The sequence below is a fragment of the Mustelus asterias genome, chromosome 27, assembly GCF_964213995.1.
Source record: "Mustelus asterias chromosome 27, sMusAst1.hap1.1, whole genome shotgun sequence".
Taxonomy (NCBI): domain Eukaryota; kingdom Metazoa; phylum Chordata; class Chondrichthyes; order Carcharhiniformes; family Triakidae; genus Mustelus; species Mustelus asterias.
The window spans coordinates 42470440-42482698 of NC_135827.1; positions in this window are offsets into that span (position 1 = coordinate 42470440).

Genomic DNA, 12259 nt, shown 5'->3' on the forward strand with positions numbered 1-12259 from the left:
CTCTCATACACACATTCTGCCTCTCACTCTCTGTCTCTCACACTCTGTCTCTCACCCTCTGTCTCTCACCCTCTGTCTCTCTCACTGTCTGTCTCTCACCCTCTGTCTCTCACCCTCTGTCTCTCTCACTCTCTGTCTCTCACCCTCTGTCTCTCTCACGCTCTGTCTCTCACTCTCTGTCTCTCACCCTCTGTCTCTCACCCTCTGTGTCTCTCTCTCTCTTTCTCTCACCCTCTGTCTCTCACACTCCCTGTCTCTCACTCTTCCCTCACTCGTTTCTCTCTCTCTTTTGTCCCTTTCTCTATCTCCTGCCCGTTTCCTGTCGCTGCCTCTCTATTTCTCACTCTCTGTCTCTCTCTTGCTCTATCCCTCTCTGACTATTCTTCCCTCTCTCTCTATTCCTCTCTCTCTCTGACTATTCCCGCCCCCCCTCTCTATTCCCCCCTCCCTCTCTCTGTCTCTCTCTCTCTGCTGCAGTGGGACTGCAGGAAGCCAGATGTTCCTGAACATCAGCACCATCAGCACTTTTTAACAACCAGAGAAAGAACACAGGGAATCTGATCAATAAACCAATTAACAAAAAAACAATTTGAAAGAAACAAGAAAAATAAATGCAGTCGAGATATTAAACCTGTGAAATTCTAGAGGGTCAAATGTGTAAATACCCGAACAGAAGAGAGAAGCAAAGATTCAGAAATGGGGATTCTAAAACAGAAAAATCCCCCAACGAATAATAATGATATTGCTGCAAACTCACTGGACAGGTGTTGATGCAGGGGAATGTTGAGTGTATGACAATACTTTGCTAAATTAATGTTATACTTTTACACAAATAATTACCAAGTGCATTAAATAACAATGCAATTTTGGTGGGAACTTATTAAATGTTAACAGAGCAAAATTACCCACACATTACTGAGCGAATAAACTTAATGTAACATTCAGCCAGTAATTGAGAATGGGAGTGATTGGTCTAAGGATTTACAAAGGGTTTAGTTGAGTAGACAGGGAGCTATTGTCTCCGCTGGCAGGATGGGAGGTCATCAGAGGGCACAGATTTACCATAATGGGCAGAATCGAGGGGCTATAAGAAGAATGTTTTGCAGCAAAATGAGACCTGGAATAGGGAAAGATCCGGAATGTGGAAAGTTCCAGAATGTGGAATGATCCGGAACGTGGAATGATCCGGAACGTGGAATGATCCCGGAGTGTGAAATGATCCCGGAGTGTGAAATGATCCAGAATGTGGAATGATCCAGAATGTGGAATGATCCAGAATGTGGAATGATCCCGGAGTGTGCAATGATCCGCAATGTGGAATCATCCGGAATGTGAAATGATTCAGAATGTGGAATGATCCGGAATGTGGAATGATTCAGAATGTGAAATGATCCGGAATGTGGAATGATCCGGAATGTGGAATCATCGATCCGGAATGTGGAATGATCCGGAATGTGGAATGATCCAAAATGTGGAATGATCTGGAATGTGGAATCATCCAGAATGTGGAATGATCGATCCGGAATGTGGAATGATCCGGAATGTGGAATGATCCAAAATGTGGAATGATCTGGAATGTGGAATCATCCAGAATGTGGAATGATCGATCCGGAATGTGGAATGATCCAAAATGTGAAATGATCCGGAATGTGGACTGATCCTGAATAGGGAATGATCCAGGATGTGGAATCATCCAGAATGTGGAATGATCCGGAATGTGGAATGATCCGGAATGTGGAATGATCGATCCGGAATGTGGAATGATCCGGAATGTGAAATGATCTGGAATGTGGAATGATCCGGAATGTGAAATGATCTGGAATGTGAAATGATCCAGGATGTGGAATGATCCGGAATGTGAAATGATCCGGAATGTGAAATGATCCGGAATGTGGAATGATCCGGAATGTGAAATGATCCAGGATGTGGAATGATCCGGAATGTGAAATGATCCGGAATGTGAAATGATCCAGAATGTGAAATGATCCGGAATGTGAAATGATCCGGAATGTGGAATGATCCGGAATGTGAAATGATTCAGAATGTGAAATGATCCGGAATGTGAAATGATCCGGAGTGTGGAATGATCCGGAATGTGAAATGATCCGGAATGTGGAATGATCCGGAATGTGAAATGATCCAGAATGTGAAATGATCCGGAATGTGAAATGATCCAGAGTGTAGAATGATCCGGAGTGTAGAATGATCCGGAGTGTGGAATGGAGTGGAATCTGCTGCCACATTGTTGCATCAAACACTTTCTCATCTTCAACCTTCATCTCTATTCACCTTACTTCTCTCTCCTCTGAGTGCACTGTCCTCTTACACAAGAAAAAGGAGCAGGAGTAGACCATTCGGCCCATCGAGCCTGTTTTGCCATTCAATATGATCAGTGCTGATCTTGGGTTTCAACCATATTGTCCTGCTCACTCTCTATATTCCTTAATTTCTTCAGGAAGCAGAAATTTGTCTATCGCACAGCCTTCAATATCTTCAACTGTGCAGCAGTCAGAAGCCTTTGGGGAGAGAATTCCAAAGGTTCACAAATACTTTGAGATGAGAAATTTTCTCTCATCTCAGTCCTAAATGATCGGCCCCTTATCCTGTGACTGTGCCCTGTGTTCTAGATTCTCTGACCAATGGAAACAGTCTCTCAGCATCCAGACTATCAAACCCCTTCCCAATCTTGCTTCAATGAGATTGCTCTTCATTCGTTAAACTTCAGAGAATATAAATCCAATTTATTCATTCTCTCATAATAGAACAATTGCCTCATCCCAGGGACCAAGTTAGTGAAACTTTGCTGTACTGCCCTCCTGTATCTCCTCTCTAAATCTCTCCCTCTTTGTAAATTCCCAACCCATATTCACTGCCACCCCCTTGACTTTGTCATCTCACTTGGTCTTGCAAGTTGCCAGGGCTGCACGGTGGCACAGTGGTGCCAGTTAGACCAGTTAGCCTGACCTCGGTCATGGGTAAGATCTTTACTCAGAGAGTAGTAAGGGCGTGGAATGCCCTGCCTGCAGCAGTGGTGGACTCGTCAACATTGAGAGCGTTCAAGTGGTTATTGGATAAACATATGGATGATATTGGAATAGTGTAGATTAGAGGGGCTTTAGATTGGTACCACTGGTCGGCGCAACATCGAGGGCCGAAGGGCCTGTACTGCACTGTAATGTTCTATGTTCTATGTTCTATCTTGGAGTCCATTATTAAGGATGAAATTGTGGAGTACTTGGAAATGCATGGTAAAATAGGGTTAAATCAGCATGGCTTCGTCAAAGGGAGGTCATGTTTGACAAATCTGTTAGAATTCTTTGAGAAGGTAATGAAGAAGTTAGACAAAGGAGAGCTAGTAGACATGATTTATTTGGATTTCCAGAAAGCCTTTGACAAGGTGCGTTACAGATGCTGCTAAATAAGTTAAGAGCCAATGGTGTTAGAGGCAAGGTACTGGCATGGATAGAAGATTGGCTGACAGGCAGAAGGCAGAGAGTGGGGATAAGAGGGTCCTTTTCAGGATGGCAACTGGTGACCAGGGGTGTTCCACAGGGGTCAGTGTTGGACTTTTCACTATATACATTAATGATCTGGAAGGTGGAACTTCCAGGGCATGGTTGCTAAATTTCCGGATAATACAAAGATATGTAGAGGGACAGGTAGTGTTGAGGAAGCGGGGGGGCTGCAGAAGGACTTGGACAGACTAGGAGAGTGGGCAAAGAAGTGGCAGATGGAATACAATGTGGGAAAGTGAGGTTACACACTTTGGTAGGAAGAATAGAGGTGTAGACTATTTTCTAAGTGGGGAAAGGCTTCGGAAATTTGAGGCACAAAGAGACTTTGGAGTCCTGGTTCAGGACTCTCAAAGTTAACATGCAGGTTCAGTTGGCAGTTAGGAAGGCAAATTCAATGCTAGCGTCATTTCTATAGGGCTAGAATACAAGAGCAGGGATGCATTTCTGAGGCTGCGTAAGGCTCTGGTCAGGCTCCATTTGAAATATTGTGAGCAGTTTTGGGCCCCGTACCGAAGGAAGGATGTACTGGCCTTGGAGGGTGCCCAGAGGAGGTTCACAAGAATGACCCCAGGAATGAAGGGTTTGTCATATGAGAAGTTGAGGAGTCTGGGCCTATACTCGAAGGAATTTAGAAGGATGAGGGGGGGATCTAATTGATACTTACAGAAAACTGAGAGGCCTGGATAGTGTGGACGTGGAGAGGATTTTTCCAATAATGGAACAGACTAGAACTCAAGGGCACAACCTCAGAGTGAAGGGACACTCCTTTAAAACTGAGATGAGGAGGAATTTCTTCAGCCAGAGAGTGGTGAATCTGTGGAACTCTTTGCCACAGAAGGCTGTGGAGCCAGGTCATTGAGTGCCTTTAAGAGAGAGATAGATAGATTCTCGATTAATAAGGGGATTAGGGGTTACGGGGAGAAGGCAGGAGAATGGGGATGAGAATCAGATCAGCCATGATTGAATTGCGGAGCAGACACGATGGACCGAATGGCCTAATTCTGCTCCTATATCTTATGGTCTTACGGTCTAAGGAATGTGCTGAGTTTTACTTCACAGCAAGCCAGGCCATTCACCATTGGGAGAGCATCTTAAAATAATTCCCATTAGAAAGTCAAGGAAATAATTCCCCTGGACTTTATAGAATCAAATAATCTGACAGCACAGAGGAGACCATTTGGCCCATTGTGCCTGTGTTAGCTTTTTGAAGGCGTGATCCAATTATTCTCACCCCCTGTTCTTACAAAATCATAGAATTTATCGAGGAGAATTTCCAGTAACAAGGAGCTGAATAGCTCCCAGTGCAGTTGCAGAAAAGGTTAATTTCACAATCATACTGGACTATATCTTTCATCTTCATTTTGTTGTTTTTTTAAATCTATGTGTCACTCATGATGCAGTTCGACAATAAATCCCTTCCAGCCAATAGCTAAAATAAAACATACTCCTTCCTGCAGGAAGACAGTTCCAATCGTGATTGAGGCAATGGCCTGTGCTCCATCTAACAAGGCAGCTGCTGCTTTCCATTATGTTTCAGATCTGACAGTGAGAGAACTGAAAAAATAAATAACAGATCAGTAGATTTACTGCTGCAATGGATTCAGTCAGATTACTGCGAGGATGTATTCAACTTCATGTCTCAGGAGAAATGCTATAACCCTCACAGAAACCAGGGGGTCTATTGACCTTTCGAGTGGAAAATCATGTCTCACAAGTTTGATTGAGTTTTTTGAAGGGGTAACCGAGAAGGTAGATGAGGGCAGTGCAGTTGATGTTGTCTACATGGACTTTAGCAAGGCCTTTGACAAGGTACCGCATGGTAGGTTGTTGCATAAGGTTAAATCCCATGAGATCCAGGGTGAGGTAGCCAATTGGATACAAAATTGGCTTGATGACAGAAGACAGAGGGTGGTTGTAGAGGGTTGTTTTTCGAACTGGAGGCCTGTGACCAGCGGTGTGCCTCAGGGATTGGTGTTGGGCCCACTGTTATTTGTCATTTATATTAATGATTTGGATGAGAATATAGGGGGCGTGGTTAGTAAGTTTGCAGATGACACCAAGATTGGTGGCACAGTGGACAGTGAAGAAGATTATCTAGGATTGCAATGGGATCTTGATCAATTGGGCAAGTGGGCCGGTGAATGGCAGATGGAGTTTAATTTAGACAAATGTGAGGTGATGCATTTTGGTAGATCAAATCAGAGCAGGACTTACTCAGTTAATGGTAGGGCGTTGGGGAGAGTTATAGAACAAAGAAATCTAGGGATACAGGTTCATAGCTCCTTGAAAGTGGAGTCACAGGTTGACAGGGTAGTGAAGAATGCATTCGGCATGCTTGGTTTCATTGGTCAGAACATTGACTACAGGAGTTGGGGCATGTTGTTGAAGTTGTACAAGACATTAGTAAGATCACATTTGGAATACTGTGTACAGTTCTGATCACCCTATTATAGAAAGGCTATTATTAAACTAGAAAGAGTGCAGAAAAGGTTTACTAAGATGCTACTGGGACTTGATAGTTTGAGTTATAAGGAGAGGCTGGATAGACTGGGACTTTTTTCTCTAGAGCGTAGGAGGCTGAGGGGTGATCTTATGGAGGTCTATAAAATAATGAGGGGCACAGATCAGCTAGATAGCCAATATCTTTTCTCAAAGGTAGGGGAGTCTAAAACTGGAGGGCATAGGTTTAAGGTGAAAGTGGAGAGATACAAAAGGGTTCAGGGAGGCAATGTTTTCACACACAGGGTGGCGAGTGTCTGGAACAAGCTGCCAGAGGTAGTCGCAGAGGCAAGTACAACTTTGTCTTTTAAAAAGCGTTTCGACAATTACATTGGTAAGATGGGTAAAGAGGGATATGGGCCAAACGCGGGCAACTGGGATTGGCTTAGTGGTAAAGACTGGGCGACATGGACAAGTTAGGCTAGAGGGCCTGTTTCCATGCTGTAAACCCCTATGACTCTATAAGAGGACCCTCACACACCCAAATAATCATGTGTCCAACTCAGCAGTCTCACAGGTTCCATGCAGTACAGAGGGAGTGCGGCACTGTCAGAGGTGCTATCTTTCAGATTGGGAACTGCTTCCCAGTAAACAAAGGGAAAAAGCAGACAATTTTCCTCAGGATTTTGACCAACATTTATCCCTCAACCTACAACACATACGCAAACTAGTCATTAATCTCACAGTTATATTTGGGACCTGGCTCTGCATAAATTGACCACGTTTGCAAAGAACAATTAGAATTACATTTCAGAGAAGCTCTTTACAAACATCTCCTGAGGATGCAGAAAGTGCTATTTAAATACTTCTTTCTTTCCTTAAGGTAGGACTATTTCTTGTTAAACGTTCTTTACTGCTCTCCTTTCCGTATTAACTCATATTTATCTGCATTAAGATCCACCTGATGTATCACAGTCAATCCTTGCAATTAGTCCAAGTATCTCTGAAGATAATGAATCTTTTTATCTGCTGTCTGCCCACTTGCTTCATGTCAGCAGCAAAGTTAATAATGAGTATTGTCAACTTGCTGTGTAGCACTCAGTCATTGAGGACAGCTGCAGTCCCAGAGCAGATCTCAACAGTTATTGTTTCCGAGACAGAATATTTTCCATTTATTACCATCGCCTTTAATCACAACTTCAATTCATGCGGATTATTTACTATCCACTCCAGGAGCTTTGCTGTCTCCCATGAAGAATCTGTATATTTCAGTGGTTCCCAAAAGGTGCGGCGCGCCACACTGGTGCGGCAAGAGAGGATGGCAAGTGTGGCGGGAAGATTCAAGGACAATCAAAGAAACATTTAAACATGGTTTAAACAAGCATTGTTTTATACTTTCTGGATGTCCCATGATCATATTATAAAGTAGTTGTGTTCCATGTTATGAATCAAGCACTGCTAGGAGTTGTTTGTTTTTTGTTTTTGAATGTATTTCTTACCAATAAAAAATTCGGTGTGGCACGAGCAAATTTTTATTCCGAATGTACAGCCCAGTGAAAAAAGTTTGGGAACCACTGGTATATATCTTTTACTTATTCTTAGTTGTTGACTTGTTGAATGTCACATAAAAGAATGTTTCCAACTCGGGATAAAATATTTGTTAAATAACTGAAAAACAGAGAATGCTTGATGGGGATGTGATGGAATAAACAAAACAATCCCTGAGTGATGGATGGACAGCAACCAGGAGAAAGGAGAGAAAGTCACATATGTTTGACATCTGGAACTAGATGATGTTCTATATCCCACCGATCCAGTCTCTATCTGGTGTTAACTATTGTGTGTGAGACAATCAGTTGGTTATTCATTATCCTGCAATTAACCCTTCCGACTATTAACCATCTTGCTGGTGACAATGTTAGCTATTCTGTGCGTGACCCAATCTCCTGGTTAATTGTGTGACTCTCTCTTGGTTTTCAGCCTGTCCACCAAAGCCTGTTTGATTGGCACCCCATCCACCACCTTCAACATTCATTCCCTCCATCACTGATGCAATGTGGCCGCCATGTGTACCATCTACAAGATGCACTACAGTAACTCACTAAGGCTCCTTCGACAGCACCTTCCAAACCCATGACCTCTATTACCTGGGAGGACAAGATCAGCAGATACCTAGGAACATCACCACTTGGAAGTTCCCCTCCAAGCCACTCACCATCCTGACTTGGAAATATATCATTGTTCCTTCACGGTCACTGGGTGAAAATCCTGGAACGCCCTCCCTAACAGCATTGTGAGTGTTTCTACACCACATGGACCATGGTGGATCAAGAAGGCAGCTCACCGCCACCTTCTCAAGGACAATTAGGGATGGGCAATAAATACTGACCTTACTTTCAAATACTGCAAATGAGCCCAGTGGGTAATTCACATTTGTGTTTTATTTACTTGCGTATGTGTTTGTTTCATAAAAATGGATTTTTAATGTTCCCACAGGGACTGCTATATATAAATCTAATTGAAATGTTGCACTTTATTGATGGAATGAGTGTCATACTTAATTCTCATGATGATGCAACTGGAGTTTAATCTACTTGTCCAGGCTTCAGTTTGTAGTGTTGTCCCCAGAGAACAGGAATAAAACCTCACTAATATCTCTGATGTTACTGATCCTCTCTGAATTCTGCTGCGGGTTTGCTGTCCGACTCCTCCGGCGCCACAGCAGATGGATGCAATTCAACATGCAGTGTGTAAGTGCTCCCACAGGACTGCATCTGATGGCTACTGTGATTTGTGTTTGAACGTTTGCTCCCTACATTGCTCACAACTATTTTCTTGTTTAACAATTGCTTTCTTCCTGTTTTCCAAATGATCTGGCTCGGAAAGGTGTCCCAGCCTTGCGCTTCTAGCTTGGCCTGATAATCATTCTCAGTCATAACCTTGAGCATTGTGAACTCGCTTTGAAAGTATCTGTAGCTAACTTTGCATCATCCCTTATTCCTCAGGAGAACACCATACAGAGACAACTAATAATCATTTCAGATTATATAAAGGACAACCCATAATGTTTAACCAGCGTTAACAGTGCAAACCATCTTGATATGAAGTTTCAGTAAGAAGTCTCACAACACCAGGTTAAAGTCCAACAGGTTTATTTAGTATCAGGAGCTTTCGGAGTAGATGGAATGAGTGTCATACTTAATTCGGAGTATCTCACCGAGCGTTGTAAGACTTCTTACTGCGCCCATCCTAGTCCAACACCAGCATCTCCACATGCTGGATATGAAGGAACAATAGGAAATACCTGATGAAGTTGCTCTGAAGAATGGCTCCCAGATATTTACAGTTACTTGACAAATAGCATGACATGAAATAGTTAATGAGGACAGTAGAATATAACAACATATTTTAAATAATCAAGGCACTGACACATAATCCACGGAAAAACTGACTTGAAAAGTCGGGAATATGATTCAACACTTTGGTAATGGTCAAAGTAAGTAAAATTAATTTAAAAGGAGTGAAAAAATTGGATTGGAAAACTAAGGGAAAGGAGAACTCCTCTTGGGCAGTCCCTCAGGATTGAGGATAACTTTCTTTCCACTCGCTTTTGATGGGTTCTGAGTTGGCTGATCAAGGCAAACTCCATCTACAGACTCTGCCACATGTGGGACAGTTGTTGCTTGATGGGTTGGATAGATGGGTTCTTAGGAGGTTTGTGCACTCTCTCTGACACCTCAAATTCAGCTCTGCACAATACCAATAAACTCTCCCAATGTTTTTAATGTCTTCCCGAATTAACCTCCTCCATTTTGGATGGTCACAATCCAGGAACTCCCATGAATCATCAAGGATCTCTTCAGAGCTGCTTGAAGGGTTTCCACTCCCCTCCTGGGAGTCACCTGCCATGACTGAGCTCCAAGTTGAGTAATTGCTTTTGGAGTTTGGTGTCAGGCGTACAAACAATATGTTCTGCCCAGCAGAGCTGCTTTTGAATGATTTGTGTCTCAATGCTGGGAATGTGGTTTGGGAGAGGATGTTGCTGTTGGACTTTCTCTCTGGTCCCCAGATTTGGAGAATCTACAAACCTTCATACAACCATAAGAATTAGGAGCAGGAGGAGGCCACTTGGTCCCTCAAGCCTACTCCACCTTTCAATAAGATTATGGTTGATCTGATTGTGGCCTCAGCTCCATATTCCTGCCTACCTCCTATAACCTTTCACCCCCTCGCTGATCAAGAATCTATCTAGTTCTGTCTTAAAAAATCCAAAGATTTTGCTTCTACTACTTTTTGAAGAAGAGTTCCAGAGACTCACAGCCCTCTGAGATAAAAGACATTCTCCTCATCTCTGTCTTACATAATAACACAGGAACATAGGAATTAGGAGCAGAATTAGGCAAATTCAGCCCTTCGAGCCTGCTCCGCCAGTCAATCAGATCATGGCTGATCTCTCCCTGGTCTCAAATCCACCTCCCCACCTATTCCCTATGTCCCTCTTTCCCTTTTTTATTAGAAATATATCCAACTCCTTCTTGAAACCATTCAACGATTCAGACTCCCCCGCGCTATGGGGCAGCGAGTTCCACAAATTCACCACCCTCTGCGAGAAGTAGTTCCTCCTCATCTCAGTTTTAAATCTACCGCCTCTCAACCTATACCCGTGACCTTGTGTTCTAGATTGCCCCATAAGAGGAAACATTTGGTCTACATTTACTTTATCAATCCCTTTTAAAATTTTATATCCCTCGATCAGATCCCCTCTCATCCTTCTAAACCCCAGCGAGTATAAACTCAAACTGTTTAATCTCTCCTCATACGTCAACCCCTTCATCTCCGAATCAATCTGGTGAACCTCTTCCGAACTGCCTCCAATGCCACCGCATCCTTCCTCAAATAAGGAGACCAAAACTGGACACAATACTCGATGCCCCTTTGGGGCATGGACAGAGTGGATAATCAGAAGCTTTTTCCCAGGGTGGAAGAGTCAATTACTGGGGGGTATAGGTTTAAGGTGCGAGGGGCAAGGTTTAAAGGAGATGTATGAGGCAATTTTTTTTACATAGAGGGTGGTGGGTGCCTGGAACTCGTTGCCGGGGCAGGTAGTGGAAGGAGATACGATAGTGAGGTTTAAGGGGCGTCTGGACAAATACATGAATAGGATGGGAATAGAGGGATATGGTTCCCGGAAGGGTAGGGGTTTTTAGTTAAGTCGGGCAACATGGTTGGTGCAGGCTTGGAGGGCCGAAGGGCCTGTTCCTGTGCTGTAATTTTCTTTGTTCTTTGTTCTTATGTGGTCTCATCAACACCTTATACAACTGCAACAACATTTCTCTACTTTAAAATTGAGTGAGTGACCGCTTATTTTTAAACCGTGACCCCTAATTCTAGATTCTCTGACAAGAAGAAACATTCCCTCCACATCCACCCTGTCAACATTCCTCAGGATCTTAAACGTTTTGATCAAGTCCCCTCTTATTCTTCTTAATTCCACTGGATACAAGTCCAGCCTATCCAACTTTTTCTGATAAGACCTGTTATTGCATTTACATCATTCCTTAGATAAGGAGACCAGTGCTGTACACAATACTCCAGATGTGGTCTCACCAGTACCCTGTACAACTGAAGCATAATCTACCTACACTTGTATTCAATTCCCCTCACAATAAATGATGACATTCTATTAGCTTTCCTCATTACTTGCTGTAGCTGTTATTAAGAATTGAGGAAAATTAAGATTAAAAAAAGTAAAAGCAGGGAGTTGATTGGAGGCAGATATTTGGAGAAATGAGGAGATGAGAATTAGCCTACCAGTGGAAAGTAAGTGTTTTACACATGAGAAAACAATGGGGCTGGAGAAGGGGTAACTTCATAATGGAGAGATAAGAAAATTGACATGTATTTGTCAAAAGCCAAATCCACAGGAGGAAAAAATCAAAGTGAAAGAAATGGTATAACTGTAGAACACAAAGAGAGAGAGAGAGAGAGAGACAGCTAACATCAGAACTGCAGCAAGTTGCAGCCATTTTCTGCCTTCACTGAACCAGAAGACTTTTTCACAGACACGGCCACCTGAACCTGTGTGTGGTAATTATTTCCTGGATTTAGCTCATTAGAGTTACTTAATATTGGATTTTTTGGGGGGGAAAGAGTGTCTCAGAGTTCAGGTGAATATAAGTAGTTTTGGGGACCAAGGGATAATTCCATGTAAAATGATGCGTGCCCAGCCACCAGTATCATTAGGTGCTGTAAAACACTATAGTCCTTCTTGTCATGTGTATTTTTGTTTTTAACTTAATAAATGT